The 16,413-nt window shown below is 45.7% G+C and overlaps 1 protein-coding gene and 1 pseudogene across 12 annotated transcripts in view; one reads left to right on the top strand and one right to left on the bottom strand.

The window, feature by feature from the left end:
* Positions 1-16,413, top strand: part of LRRC20 (leucine rich repeat containing 20) — a 118,669-nt gene that overhangs the window by 94,977 nt on the left and 7,279 nt on the right. The gene's annotated exons all lie outside the window — the stretch shown is intronic.
* On the bottom strand, positions 3,955-6,298 carry LOC103114479 (small ribosomal subunit protein uS9-like; annotated as a pseudogene).

Here is a 16,413-nt window from a genome sequence, read left to right as displayed (position 1 = left end):
CCCAGGCCCCTCCCAGTCCACCTCCATGATAACCTGGTGTGAGATGCAACCGCCTGTTATAAGAAGCCCCTCCCAGGTCATTCAGACGCCTGCTGAAATTTGTAAACTGTTGCCAAGGCTCTCAGTTCTCAAGGTGTCATCCACAGACCAGCAGCCTGGGCATCTCCTAACGGGTTGTTGAAAGATCAGAACCTCCGATCTCACCTCTTGTGTCCAGAAGCAGAATATGCACCGAGTCTCCAGTGGTTTCCATGCACAGCACAGGCGGAGAAGCTCCGCGCCTTCCCTAAAGCACTCCAGGCCCCTCCCTCTGCGTTCCTGGGACCCCTGTGCCTGCATCTCTATTCCTTTTCCCACACTCATCCAATCGGATGACTTTATTTCACTTTGGGGCCTCTCTGCCAAGCTGCCTCTAATAAGAATAGGATCTAGTTGTTCCTGGAACTTATTTGTTGGAGGGATGGGACAGAAACACTGAGTTCCATTGGAGAGGTGGCTCTGCAGATAAAGCATGTGTTTTGCAAATGAAAGGTTCCTAGTTTGATCCTTGGCACCATATAGGGTCAGGTGGTACTCTGATATCTCTACTCACATATCATACAGTAAGTGAATAAACTTTTTTTAAACAGAAAAAGGAACAATGGGTGCTGATTGCACAGTGGTGTGTGTGTGTGTGTGTGTGTGTGTGTGTGTGTGTGTGTGTGTGTGTGTGTGCAGTAAATAGTAGTTTGTCCCAAGACAGTACCATTTCAAATTCCTATAAAGTGGCAGCTACTATTGTTAGATAAATAGTCCATCTTTTTTTTTTTTTTTTTTTTGCCTCCAGGGTTATCTCTGGGGCTCAGAGAATCCACTGCTCCTGGAGGCTATTTTTTTCCTCTTGTTGCTCTTGTTGTTTATCATATTGTTGTGATAATTATTGTTGTCATTATCATTGCTGTCATTGTTGTTGGAGAGGACAAAGAGAAATGGAGAGAGGAGGGGAATACAGAGAGGGAGAGAGAAAGATAGACATCTGCAGACTTGCTTCACCGCTTGTGAAGCAACCCTCCTGCAGGCGGGGAGCTGGGGATTTGAACTGGGATCTTTAAGCTGGTCCTTGTGCTTTGAACCATGTGCACTTAACCTGATGCACTACCGCCCAACCCCCAAACAGTCCATCTTTATGTGATGGTGACCAATGGTTTTGAGAAATAAGCTATTGACCATTCCATGCACCCAGGATTCTGAGTTATTAACACCACCACCACCACCACCACCACCCCCACACACGCAGGCACACACACATACACACACACACACACACAAACTTACTCATTGACTGTCAGTATGCAAGTTAAAGTTCTTGTTCATATCTGGAAAACCCAAGGGCCAGTGCTGCCATAATTTTTCTTTAATAATTTGAAAAGACTTCTGACATTTGGGGACCCAGTTTAGTGATCTATCCATAATGGTCTCATAGAGACATTTAGCTGTACACTGAAAATTTGGAATCCATATTCAACAAAAGCCAACTATCCCCAAAACAAAGAAAAATCTTTAGTTGCCTTTGGGTAGTAAGAGTGTTAGTAATGATTCTGTAATCCCACCAGAATGCTGTCTTCATGTTGGATGTGTCTGACAGCAAGTCATAACAAGGAACTCTTACTGGGTTGTTGGAGCTGATTTCATGGAGCTAGTCTGCTTCCAGATGGGATTCCTCTAGGATGATTCTCCTTTTCTGTTGTGTCAACACTTCCCTGAGATTATAAGTGTTAAGTGCTGAAGAGAACAAATTTCTGGGCGGGGGAGATAGCATAATGGTTATGCAAAAAGATTCTCATGTCTGAGGCTTTGAAGTCCCAGGTTCAACCACCCATCCCATCATAAGTCAGAGCTAAGCACTGCTCTGGTGAGAGAGAGAGAGAGAGAGAGAGAGAGTAAATTTCCTATCCTTTCAGTCCATTCTAGTAAGTGGACATAGTGCTTTTCCAGTTACATAAGTCACAGGTAGAAACTGGGAATGCAGATATCAGTATTCCCTTAGTTGACCCTGTTCATCTAATATATATTTATATATAATATATATTTAATATATATTATATATAATATATATTTATAAGTATATATAATATATTTATATATTATATATAATATAGAAATATAATATATATATTAATTATATATTATATAATTATATATAATTATATATTTATAAATATATAATATATTTATTTGTATTTATATATAATATATTTATTTATATATAATATATATTTTTTTAACCAGAACACTGCTCAGCTCTGGTTTATGGTAATACAGGAGTTTGAACCTAGGACTGTGGAGCCTCAGGCATGAGAGTCCCTTTGCATAACCATTATGCTATCTACTCCTGCCCTTAAATAATTTTTAATTTGTGATTAATAGTGGGTTACCAGACTGTAAGATTACAGGGTATAGTTCCACATTGCACCCACCCCCAAAATTCTGTGTCCTCACCCTCCCAAAGATAGTTATCACAAAGTTTTGGAAGTGGCTTGATTCTTTCTTTCTTTCTTTCTTTTTTTCTTTCTCTCACCAGTTCATGTCTATCAGTTCTCTAGATTCCACATGAGTGAAACCATCCAGTAGTTGTCATTCATGTCTTTCATTATTTTGATAAACATAATCATATCACCAATTCCATCTATTTTATCCCACCCAAAACACAGTATTGTCATTTTTTATTGCAGAGTAGTATACCATGGAGTATGCATTTCCTGTAACTTCTTTATCCAGTCATCTGTCATTGGGTATTTAGGCTGCTTCCACTACTTGGTGATTGTGAATAATGCAGCTATGTTGCTCATATATTCTGGCAGGCACCTTCCTGAAGCAGAATTGTCTAAGTTTGAATGACACTGCCAGATTCAGTGTTGTGTTGGGTATGAGGCAGAGAGGTCACTCCTTAATGCCTGGAAGGGGCAGTAAGATCAGTGCCTCGTGAGGAGGAGTGAAGGGAGTATTCAAGTATAAAAGCAATAATTTACCATTCAAATCAGGTTGAGAATCTAGGCCTTAAAAAAACAAAACATAATCTAATACCTCCTTTACACGTTTGTATTTTAACATAGGGACATAAAATATTGGATAGAGCCAATTTCTTCTCTTGTCTTTTATCTTTTCACAAAATAACTCTAATTGCAAAACATATTCTTGAGCTAAATCTCCCCCTCCCCCCAAACACACACACACAACTTGAGGGGTTATTGTGGCCATATGAAGAAAACAGTCATCTGTTTGTACTTCCTAGGCTCATAGCTATAGTGTAACCAGTTCTGGAGACTACATTCCAGAGGACTATCTGAAGGGACCAGAAATGAAGTTCTTTGCTGGGATAGCCTGAGGGTACTTCTTCCCAAACTAGTGCTCTCTGGGTTGGAGAGAACTCAACTGGAGCAGATCTAGGCTGCTGCGTGGGAGAGGGATCAGGAACTCCTGCCGCACTAACTTCGCAGGAGATACACTCTGGAACTCTCGGAGCCGGAAAGCAATTTCCAAGTGTCTTTAATCAGAAGAGCAGCTGTTTTTATACTCTCCAAGTAAGGTGGAAACAGGATGTGATATAGAGAGGGTGGAGAGAAAAGTGACTGGTGAAAATCAGAGTGTGACGAGGAGGGGGCGTAGCAGGCGAGAATCCTATCACTGAACCACTAATGCCCTGGAGGGAGTGCTTTATGTAAATGTAAAAGTGATTTATGTAAATAGACCAAAGCTTTGAATGGGATTAAATCTATCCCTATATAGGCATATATGGTTAAGCAGAAGCCAGGGGGAGCTGGCATACTATCCAACAGTTCTTCAGTACAGAGCATCGTTAGTAAAATATCCAAGCAGACCTGGTCATTTTGCAATGAAATTATACCTGAGGATTTTTTTTAAAGCTCTCGACTCCACTGTTTATTATAAAGGTAAACCCCAACCCCCACAATGAGATTATCGGAAGGATTTATGGTAGCGAGCACGGGCTCCAGGACCTCCGAGTTTGTTGGATTCTCAGCGGCGGGGGTCAGCTACCAGCCCGGTGGTTCTGGGTGAGGATGTCTTTGATCTCCTTCTTGGGAGTCCATGTATTTCTGGTAATGGGCCACCAGGGCTTTGGAGATGGACTGACGGATTGCATAAATCTGGGCTACATGACCACGCCCTTCACACGGACACGGATGTGCACGCCAGCAAACTGCTCCTTTCCCAGAAGCAGAACAGGTGCCAGGAGATTGTACCGCAGCGTGTGCAGCTGGATCATCTCCCGCTGCTGCCGTTTCACCTTGATGAGGCCGTCGCCGCATTTGCAGTGCTCCACTGCGGTGGTGGACTTCTTGCATCCGAAGACCCACAGGGTCTGGAGGGACCCTTGGAAGGCCTGGCTGCCGGCGTAAAGAGAGCTCCTCACCGCGCGGCGCTGCAACCAGAAAAGGAGATGCCTGAAAAATTTTAAACTGATAAATTTGTTTATTGCCTAAGAAAGCTTGAACAAAAGCACTGCTCAGTTCTGCCAAGTGCCAAACCTGGAATCCCAGGGCATGCAAGTCCAGTGCTCTACCACTGGAATAGCTCCCAAGCAGAGGATTTTAAGGACAAGTTCTAGTTTTGTTTCCCCCCTCCTTTTAGTGCCCTTTTTGCCTCCTCATTAACTTGCTCAAGTTATAATTAGTCCTGCCAATATACCATAGATCGTTTTACAGATAATTTAGTTTATAGATGATTAGAAGAAAATCCCATTCTGTGAGTTGTTGCTATGGTCACCATGGAAGTTCAACTCCTAAGTGACCACCTTCTGTTAAACAGGCAAGACAAATATACAGCACAGTTACAAAACTATAAATTCATCAATATACAATTTCAGTTTTTAAATCTAAGACACACCTGAAATTCTCAACCTGAATTCTGAGTAAATCTACGATTGACCTTTGTATTTTTTTTTTTTACTATTATTCATGATCTCATTATTTTGGGTAGACTTTCCCCCTTTACTTTCAATAAAAAGTGGCAGGAGGAGAGAAACCACAACATGGATCCACCACCCACGGAACTTCTTTTAGTGCCTTGCATGGTGCTTACACATGGTACCTGGGACTTGAACCCAGATCCTCTTGCATGGTAAAGTGTGTACTCCACCAGGTGCACTACCTCCCAGCCTGTTGTATTATCTTACTCTTGGGATTCTAACCCAAAATCAAGGGGTTTCTTGCAACTCTGATCCCAGATCTAAAGAGTTCTTGGGACTAGAGTCCAAGACCTGGGATTTGAATCCAGGGTCTAGCCAGACTGAGACTTTAACCCAAATGGACCTCCCTTGGTGGTTCTTAAACCCACAGTCCTGTGTGACCTACAGATGAATGAGGTACAAGTATGTATAGTGAGGTTACCTACCAGGATTGGGGATGAGGCTGTTCAGGATGGCAAACTAAGATAAGCCATACTGTTGGGCAGCTCACTCCATAGATGTCTTTGATTCAAGCAGCTTCCCTTTGCAGAAGACTGAATATGTATCACGACTGGTGGTCACCTTAGCAGGAAAGGAGCAGTTGGGCTGAACCTGTAGGCGAAATTGTCCAGATGACTGCAAGGCTATACAGGGACACTGCTTCCTACCAGGGAGTCTCAGGAAATAGACCATTTTGAAGCCTGACATGAGCCCCATGCAACAGGAAGTCAGAGACTTACTACATTGGTTTTTGTAAGAAAGGGGTGGGCAGGGGAAGGATAAGCTTTCTTATAGCCTGGAATGCAGGGATGGTAAGAGCAGTGCTCAGCTGTATTTCCCTGCCTTCCTTTCCCTTTTGAGAAAATACTTATACTGGCAGAAAGTGGGGCTAGGGAATTCTATCTTAACCTGTGTCTTGAAAAACAGGAGGTGGGTTTCAGGATTAATAGGATAAGGACCTTGAGATCATGTGATTTCTGAAGTGATGATGTACTTACTGTGCATTTCCTCCTAGAGCATGGCTTACAACAGGTGAAAGGCAAACAGGAAATGTGTGTGTGTGTATTTCTACTTTTTTTTTGCTTGTTTGTTTTAGATAATAGCTATATTTACTGTTTGAGCAAAGCAAGTTTTGCAAAAACAGATTGGGGAAGAGATATTTAGTCTAACTCAATTTATCACTGTCAGATAGCACTGTCTTATAGGTCTATGTCAAGTAATTTTGCCCCTATAGGGACTTAGGTTCTACAGTGACAGTGTGGAGGGCTCTAAGTCTCCCCAGCTTACTAGTGTGGGCACCTTGATTTGTCTGTGCCTGGACCTTAAGACCTTCCAAACTGCAGATGCTACCATGATGCCAACATGACTTCTCTGGGCAGACAACCTCACTAGTGTGTCCTGGAACCCCACCTTTCCAGAGCCCTACCCCACTAGGGAAAGACATAAACAGGTTGGGGGTATGAATCGACCTCCCAACACCCATGTCCAGCAGAGAAGCAATCACAGAAGGCAGACCTTCCACCTTCTGCACCCCATAATGATCCTGGGTCCATATCCCCAGAGGGATAAAGAATAGGAAAGTTTCCAATGGTGGGGGTGGAGTGGAGAATTCTAGTGGTGGGAATTGTACCCCTCTTATCCAATAGGCTTGTAGTTCATTATTAAAAAAAAAAAAAAAAAAAAAAAAGACCTTCCCTTAGGCCTAGGAAGCAGCTTGCAGCATGGATAGGAAGCCTTCTCAGTGTTGCTGTAGACATGCCTGACCCCTCCACTGCTGGCCTGTGCCTGCTCTGGGGTCAGAAACTTCTGCATGGAACCCCACTCAGCCTTGACCACGTTTCATTCTTTCCCCATACCTTGCCTTCTCAAGCATTTTGTAGCCCAAAAGACTGAGGTTTGAAAGCCCACTTACATCATTAGCATGAGCAGGCGTCCTCTTGCGTCAGTTTTCTGACCCTTATCAGCCTCCATTCCTGCCCACTGCTGGGGGATGGGCGTTTCGGTCCCTTGCAGCTAGAGTCTGGCATCGCTGTGCCCTTCCCGTGCCTGCCGGTCTTCTGGTCAGACAACTTACCCAGAATCCTGTCTGCTTGCTGCCTGCTCAGATTCTCCCCATTCTCCTTAACCACCCAGCCTGCTGGATCTCTTTTTGTACTTACTAAGGGCCAGGACAAAGGGAGCAGGAGACCTTGCACAGAGGGGTCGGGCAGTAGTACAGTGGGTTATGGGCACATCGCGCGAAGCACAGGGATGTGCATAAGGATCCCAGTTCAAGCCCCCAGCTCCCCACCTGCAGGGGAGTCGCTTCACAAGCGGTAAAGCAGGCCTGCAGGTGTCTATCTTTCTCTTCCCCTCTCTGTCTTCCCCTCCTCTCTCAATTCTCTCTGTCCTATCCAGTAACGACAACATCAATAACAATAACTACAACAACTATAAGACAACAAGGGCAACAAAAGTGGGGGGGAAGCAAATTAAAAAAATTTTTTAAATACTTGCACAGAAGCTGAGTTCTGGGTCATAGCACCCAGAGCAGGGCTCTACTAACTGAGAAAGGCTTGCCAAAGTTGTTCTTCTGGAAGATTCTGATTGGCCAGCCACCAGTGGAATTGTGACACCCCCCAGTCCCCTTGAGATCCGCTTATCCTCACCCAGGTACACACATATGGTGCTGCATAGGTTTGTGGGTGAGGAGTAGTCATTCCAATTCCCACTCTGGTATCAGGAGGGGGAAGGATCTGAGAAGAGCCTCAAGACCGAGATGAGGGAGTGGTCACATTGTATAGCTATTAAGTCTGGCAAGGGTTTGACTAATCGACAGAGGCCCTTTGGGGAAACAAAGTCAAACCCCTGAAGCTATTCTATTGCTTTGGACCTGGGCCTGAAAGCCCAGCTATACAACTAGGGGCAAATGGAGCTGACCCTTCACTGGGTATTAAGTTTGTTTCCCCAAAACACAGCTAGCTGTCACTAGTCTGAATCTTGCTCTGAGCCCAAACACTGACTATTATGGTGCCGGGGAGGATGACTTACCCTGCGGGCTGGCAGCTCCCTGTATGCAGACAGCACATACTCAAGCCCCTCTTCTCCACATAGTCTTGTCCAGTGCCTGCAGAGCACTCAATCACAGCTACCGGCATCTATCATGAACAGATCATTAAATAGTGCGGAACGCACTTGCTGGATGTGGGACCACTTGAGGAAGAGGCCAAGAAATAAACAAACAGGCTTCAGCGGCAATTAGCGCATAGTGGATATGGCCCCCTGACACTAGCAGGAAAGGAGGAGGTGCCTGCTGGTAGCTTCTGCCCATGTGCACCGCCTGGAGAGAACTAGAAAGCAGAACATCTGAGTAGAACATCCTTCACACAGTTGGTCTCTGTCCACATGACATTCTGTGTGCCAACCACTGTGTGTGGTAAAGCCTTGACTAACCATCACCGTCAGCTGCCCTGGATGCTGCTGGCAGATAAGCAGCCAGAAAGGTCTGTGGCACTTGTAAACACATATTCCTTGCGCCCACAGCTAGTCTCCCGGCCTTCCTGCCGCTGTCCAGAGTGCTGAAGAGCTGCTTCCATGCTCTACACCTCAAGGTTTAGTCTGGCAAGATTCAGGGAATAAGAGTTCGTGTGGGCAAGAGCGTGGATTTGGGCCCCTGGGAAATGTTCCTTCATTTTTCAGTTGCCATTGCTTTTTCTATTTTGCTGCTTGCTGTGTGCTGGACACTGTGTTGGAGGCAGAGATAGATGCCCCCCTGTGCCTGGGGCTTATTGCATGTCCAGTTACACCAGCAGTCTTCTCTGAGTGTTTTTCAAGTTTGCTCTTATTTAATCTTCATGACAACCATTGTGAGGCAGGCACTATTACCCTTCCTACCTAGGTGGAGAAACTGAGGCATGGGGAAGTTTAAAAAAAAAAAAAAACTTTGCCCAAAGCACGCTTCTGGGCAGAACCAGACAGTCTCACTCCAAAGTCTTAACTACTCAGGATGGTGCTTCATAGTGGGAGAGAAGTTTTTGCACATAAGTTAGAAAGCCACACAAAAAGTTACAGTTGAAGCACATACCCTAGGGTGGAAGGAAACTCCCCTGGGGAGGAGGAACAGTATCCGATAATGAGACAGGATCCTCCGGCAGCAGAGGCAATCAGCCCCAATGCTGACAGCTCTGCCTCCCACGGTGGGGCAGGTGGGCAGGGCCCTCGGTTGCAAGTGTTGTGGGGTATCTCCAGCAGGCTCTCTCTGGGGAAATTGGTAGTGTAGGGGTTCAATTTGCTGTACATTCAGATGATGTGGGGAGCTTAAAAAAACACCTGTTTTTGCCCGTTCCCATGCCAATTAAATTAGAATCTCTGCTGGTAGATTTAGGGTTTGATAGTGTTTGGGGCTCTTGATAGAGCCTCTGAGTAAGCCAGGACTCCCTCTCCATCAAAAATTGCATACCATACCTGATGAGACTGTAACCTCCGATTTCTAAAGGCTGAAGTGCTGGTGGGAGGTAGAAGAAGAGCTAGGGTTTCAGCAAGGAGGAGGGCTGGGCACAGTCGGCCAGGAAGATAAATACCAGGCGTGGGCCAGGCAATTGGAGTTATTTATTGTCCAGAGCAGAATAAGAAGACCACATTATTTCTGCAGAGAATTGTTCTGATCCAGCTTTGAGCACATAGCAGACAGAGGCCTGAGAAAGGCAAGGAAGAGGAGGCTGTCACAAGTGTTCTCCTCTGAGGCTCATCAGCTTAACTTTGCGGGTGGGCCTGGGGTACAATGACAGCAAGGGCTTTTCTCCTCTGCTCTGGACTCCCCACATGTTCTACTTAAGAATGCAAAGGTCTTCTCTAGGCCTGTGCTCTCTATCCTCCTGACGGGCATGTCTGATAGCTGTGCTCTGCACCCCTTAGGAGCCTTATTGTCCTATGGCCCTGGGGTGCAGAAGACTGAAAGAAGAGAGGCTGAGGTTCATAGAGGTTAAGGTGCTCACCTGAGATCACCTAAGACTAGATGGTAGGTTCCAGGTTAGGGCCTCGATCTCTGGCCCTTCCTACTCTCCCAGATGATCTTTCTTTTCCTTGGGGGATCTATTTATCCTCTCAGATATTTAATTATTTATTTATTGGATAAAGACAGAAATTGCGAGGGAAGGGGGAAACAGAGAAAGAGATACCTGCAGCACTGCTTCGCTGCTCATGAAGCTTTCTTCCTGCAGGTGGAGGCCGGGGACTTGAACCCTGGCCCTTGCTCAGTGTAACATGTGCGCTCTACCAGGTGCACCATGGTCCATCCACCTCCCCTCCCCCCAGGGACTTAGCCCCCATCATCATTTTTTATCACCTTGCTGTTATCTAGCCAGCCCTACTGGCACAAAACAAGTTTCCCAGTAAATAGTTGTAGTGATTAGTGAGGTGAGGTCAAACTGACCTCAGGGAAGTTATTTTCTCTAATTACTGCCCATTCTGACTGTGCTATTATTGATTGCTGTAAGCTTCTGTAAACGTAAGTGGGGGCTAGACATGACTGTTTGCAAGGCAAGAGGACTGGACCCATTTGCACAGCAAGGGGGCTCAGACAGGGCCTGTGATCACTGCTGCAGCCTCAGGAGATGACAGGCAGATGCAGTGGACTGTGACCATCCCGTGCCAATATTCATGGGGTCTAATTCAGGTTGGGGGTCCAGGTGCCAAAGGCTTTCACCACTGAGTGGCTTAGTCACTCCAAAAATACTAGATTTTGAATCAGAATTCCATCACTACCACTGTATATTTGGGGGCTATGGGTACCCCAGCAATTTCCTGGGGACATTATTTTGGCATCACCAAAGAATCCTAGGGCTTCCCATCTTACAGTCTACAGTCACAAACTGAAAAAAGTGAAGCAACCCCAGAAGGCCTTGTGGACTTACAGACTCTCACTATCTGTATTAGATGGAAGCAGTCTGAATACCCAACAATAGGAAAGAGGCAGAGGCTATCTTGCCCAGATTGTGGACTGTGATGCAAACAAGAATCTCACCGACTTGCCACCTTATAGCATATGTACAATGTGCCATCAGGAAAAGCACATTATGACGTAGTTTCTAGCAGGCCAGTTTTGAAATAGAGGCGTGGTGTGTGTGTGCGTGTGTGTATTCACAGTATAAATACACATGCATTCTAAAAAGAAAATATAATATCAGCAATGACTGTCTTGACATGACAGGGCATTGCTGATCAGTATTTCCTCCATCCCTCAGCTAGACTATTAGTGCTGAAGAGACAGTGTCCTATCACCACCATGGTCTGCAGAGGTCTTACCCTGACTAGCCAGTGTGCACAGAAGCAGTGAAGTCAGCAAAAGACACACTCTTATGTGTCCTGTAGTCTCAGAGCTGTTGAATCAAGTGATGCTTATTGTACTTCTATGTTGTGCTTAGTGCAGAGAGGTTAGAAGCCTGAAGGAACTTAGGATCTAGTTCAGGAGAGAAGTCATTCATTCATTCATTCATTCATATATTCGGATCTTCGTCCATCCAGTAAGTAGTGACTGAGTGCCCTGTGGGTACTCTGTTGGCACTGCACTTACAGGGGTAAACAAATATTCACAGGTCGCAGAATGTGACCCTGAGGCACACCTGGTATAAAGGTTATGGAAATTTGCATGAGAACCAAAGAAGGTGACAGAAAATGTGCTCTTTTTTTCTCCCAAAAATGTATTCATTGAGATAAGGAGAGAGAGAGAGAGAGAGAGAGAGAGAGAGAAAGGAGCCAGAGCAGCACTCTGACACATGCATCAAACTCAGGACCTCATGTCAGAGAGTCCAATGCCTTATCCAGGCCATGGAGCAGGTGACCTTTGAGCTGACATTGGAGAATCATCTTGCTGGGTGGTGAGGAAAAGGGGGAAGAGCCAAGGTTCTCTTCTCTTCAGGTATGGCAGAGTCCAGACACCTGACTTCTTTTACCACCAGCCACCCATGCACCATGTAGCCTTGGAAGGTTGTATTAAATAACTTGCCCAAGTTTCAGTTTCCCCAGTCACAAATTACAAATCATCTTGGGGGCTGGGTGGTGATGCACCTGATTGAATTCAAGCCCCTGGTCCTCACCTATAGGCAGGAAACTTCATGAATAGTGAAGCAGGGCTGCAGGTATCTCTTTGCCAGTCTCCCTCTCTGTTTCCCCTCCCTTACAGCTTCTCTCTGTCCTATCAAAAATAAGAAAAAATAAAAAATTTAAAAAATAGGGAGTCAGACGGTAGCGCAGCGGGTTAAGCACACGTGGCGCAAAGTGCATGGACCAGCATAAGGATCCCGGTTCGAGCCCCCGGCTCCCCACCTGCAGGGGAGTCACTTCACAAATGGTGAAGCAGGTCTGCAGGTGTCTATCTTTCTCTCCCCCTCTCTGTCTTCCCCTCCTTTCTCGATTTCTCTCTGTCCTATCCAACAATGATGACACCAACAACAATGATAACTACAACAACAATAAAAACAACAGGGGCAACAAAAAGGAAATAAATAAATATTTAAAAAATAGTTTTACAAAATTCAGATTAGCTCATATCTTCTTCCTCTCCCTTCAGTCACCTTTCTGTCCTGTCAGGCTCCCATGAGCACTAGTGATCTTGCAGTTGTATCCGGAAACCCACAGCTGGCCTCTTGGGCTTGCTGCTTGCCAGGACGGGTATTGTGGTTTGCTAATTCTGCTGGCTAGGAGATGGTCCAGAGCACTGATTGTTTCCTTCCCTCATCGAACAAAAGACTTAGACTGGTAAGTCAGAGGAAAGAGTGATGTAATTACTGCTGTGTGCTTGTGAAGGCCATCACTGGTCACAGCGGGAGGACTGGGGTTGCTGTAGACCCAGGAGAGTCCAGTGTGGAGTGAAATTTGGAAACGACAGGCTGAGGACTCAGGCAGTGTTGCTATCTCACCTGAAGGGACATCTCAGGGTGACAGCGACTCAGCAGGCCCCTGGCTTCTCTGGCTGAGGGATGGAGGAGTCACCAAGTCCAGAGTTGCTGGTGCTCACGTGGAATGGCTCCAACGGGGGGGGGGGGGGGTTGTGTAAGCCTCTGACCCTCCCTCACCAGTTCTAGTGACTACATGAATTAGAAAGAGACATTGGGAGATATTCTGGTACAAACATCCATTTATTTGAAGATGGGTACAGGATTTTATACTGAGTTAAACAAAGAACATTTTTTCACATATGTCAGAAGTTACAGGTTTCTTAATGTCAGCTTGCCTCCATGGTAGGGGGTTGGTATGACAAGAATTGATGAGATACATAAAGGTCAAGACAATTAGTTTATATGATGCAGGCAAGTTAATTATCCAAAGGTATTTGAAAGAAGCATAGGGGTTAAACCAGTATGGTGAGGTAGAGAAGAAGAAAAACAAAGCTTGATGTAAATCACAGATATCAAAGGACACAAGGAAATAGAATATGGGGTCTCACTGCGGGGTGTATGATAGAGTGTGTTCTCCTATATGATCAAAAGGTGAAGTTATAGTGAATGTGTGAACTTTGAATGAACTTTGAAGCAAGCAGCCACTTAGTCTGCTAGCAAGAAAATGAACTAAGTATAAGAGGCAGTAGGCATTCTGTGAGCTTGAGTGACTAACAAGGAGAAACTGAGTCTGGGAGACTTTTCCTCTTGGCTCATCTCTATAAGGAGAGAGGCTGACAAGTGGGGTGTCTTTCCAGACCTCCATCCAAGGATGGGAGAGCTCCCTTAAGTTCTACCAAGCTTTCACATACTCCTACACAGAGTGAGAAAAGCCCTTGACAACCCCCCTAGCTCAGCCCTTCCTGGAGACTGTGAGACATCCATGACCTTCAGGTAGGCAGGGAGATGGGGGACTCGAGCAGCTCTGAGTTTCAGCTCTCATCTTTATTAACAGTGAGACTGTGACACCCTCAACCATGGTCCAGCCTTTAGTGAGTTGCTTGACAAAAACTGCCTGTCATAGGGGCTGGGCAGTGGTGCACCTGATTGAACACACACTTTACCATTCGCAAGGACCCAGGTTCAAACTCCTGGTCCCCACCGGCTTCATGAGAGGTGAAGTAGTGCTTCAGGTCTTTTTCTCTCCTTTCTTGTCTCACCCTCCCCTCTCAATTTCTCTTTCCTATCAAATAAAAAAGAGAGAAAGAGAAAGAAGAAAAAGGAGCAATGGATTCTTTGTGCAGTCATCAAGTCCAAGTAATAACTTTGGTGGGGAAACAAACAAACAAACAAACAAAAAACTGCCTATCATGATGACCTAGGAGCTGAGCAGCCAGTAGGGGAAACACTGAATCTGACCTTAGCCTTGGCCTTGCTATCTTTGTTGTGGTTCAAGCACATGGATCAGGATCAGGAACTGTCCTTTCTCCACCACTTACTGGTTTATGGATCCTGGGTTACTGTCAAATAAAAATCAGAAGACCTGAGAGAGGTGGAATACATACATTACCATGTGGAAGGTCTTAGACTAAAGCCTCAATTCCACAGAGAAGATCTGTGGATGGTGGAGCAGTGCTGAGATATCTCTACTCTGTGTGTGTGTGTGTGTGTGTGTGTGTGTGTGTGTGTGTGTGTGTGTGTGTGTGTGTGTGTTGTGTGTGTGTGTGTCTAAGTGAAAAGAAATTGGACTTGGGAGGCTGCTCAGTGGTATCACACATGAAAGAGGCCCCAAATTCATTCACTGGTCCTATACTTAAAAAGAAAATAAAACTAGGTTCAAGACCCTGATCCCCATCTGCTCAGGTGGGTGTTTCATGAGCAGTGAAGTAGGGCTACAGGTGTGTGTGTGTGTTGTGTATGTGTGTTCCCCCCCCCCCATTTCTCTCTGTCTTATCAAATAAAACAAACAAACAAAAAAGGTAAAAAATGGCCTTCAGGAGCAGAGGATTCATCCTGTAGACACCAAGTCCCAGCAATAACCCTAGTGGCAATAAAAAGGAAGGGGGAAAGCAAGCAAGCAAATCCAGTGCTAAGTAGTAGTTGAAACAGTGAAACCAGAATTTATTTGCAGCTGTTGCAATTGAGGAAGGAGACCTCAGTACAGAAGCAGACTCATCTCCACATATAGCACAGGAAAGTTGGTACGTATAGCCATGGTGCAGACAGGGAGGAGGGAGGTCAGTGGGTAGAAAACTTAAAAGAAGATGGACAGATTGGTGGTAAGAGGGATTCTGGCTGGACAAACCTCACAGGTGTTGCGGGGCTGTCCAACATCACCTGGGAAAGGCTGGCAGGGATGGAAGGCAATCAGATGTTGAGGGTGAAGAAATCGAGCTAAGACAGCTTCTCTGGATTCTTGCTAAAAGTGCATAGTGAAAACCAAACAGAAGCCTTGTTGGAAAAATACAGGGAAAAGATTAGGCAGGTTGTTCCACTGTAGAGTACCTGACTTGCATGCAGGAGGCCATGGGTTCAATCCCCAACACCAAGGACAGAGACAGGTGGAAATGCAGAAAATGGATAATAGAGCAGTGTTTTGAGATATCTATCTGTTCTCTCTCTTTCTTTCTTCCCATCCTCCTCTCCCTCTCCATCCTTCTCCCTCTCTACTTCTCCCTCTTTCTCTTACAAAATACAAACAAAAAGTTGGGCCAGGGAGGTGGCACAGCAGTAGAGCACATGTGTGAGACCCTGAGTTCAATATCCAGTACTCAAGAAAAAAAAGGAAAGTTGAGGGGAGCTGGAGTTGAGTTAGAGTCTTGTCAGCACCCAGAATCCAGGGCTCATTCCTAACCTGCAAAATAGGTCACTGTGAGAAACAGGCACAGGCCCGCAAATCTCAGTTCCCAGAAACAGCTTCCTTGCTGGGCCCTTTTAGACAATGCGCTAAACATCCTGGGACCTCAATTTCTCAGTGTCACATGGAGAGTTAAATGCCCTATAAAATAGCTTTTCCTCCTAGAAGCCCAGTGTCGGGGAGGCAGTTCTTTTTCTAGGGCAGTGGAGATGGTGCCATCCTCCCCTGCCCACACAGCTGCCTGCTGCCTGCAATTGGCCCTTTCAAAGCACTGCTTCTGTGAAGAAGGGGGAGCTTCCAAGTAATTAGCCTTTCTCTCCCCAGCCATTATTAATAGGGAGAATGGGACCCAGCTCTCAGGAGAGCTGAGGACTGCTGTGGGCAGCCCCTTTCTTCAGCCCCCACAGGAGCCGCAACCTCATTCAGTAAGGGACCACAGGAGCAGACTGCGGCAATATAATATGACATTAGCATCCAAATGAGAAAAAATGACGGAGGTGGGTGAGGGCTGATGATTGCTTGATCTTGCTTTTCCTTCCCTGTCTGGAGTCTGCTGGAAACTGCATTCTTTAAACAGCTTTGTCTCTCTCTGCCTCTTGCACTATCTGAGCCTTTAAATTTGCCTTAGACTCAGGGCCCCTGCGCTGTTTCTGTGGTCCCTCCCTCTCACGGTGGGGTGGGGTGGGGTGCTGACTGTCCCCAAGCATTGCAAGTAGCCAGTCATCTTGCTTGGGACCTGGCCTAGTGACTTCCTTCCA

This window comes from Erinaceus europaeus, chromosome 1, assembly GCF_950295315.1.
Source record: "Erinaceus europaeus chromosome 1, mEriEur2.1, whole genome shotgun sequence".
Classification (NCBI taxonomy): domain Eukaryota; kingdom Metazoa; phylum Chordata; class Mammalia; order Eulipotyphla; family Erinaceidae; genus Erinaceus; species Erinaceus europaeus.
Note: the sequence above shows the minus strand (reverse complement) of the source record. Positions and strands in the feature narration are given on the sequence as shown.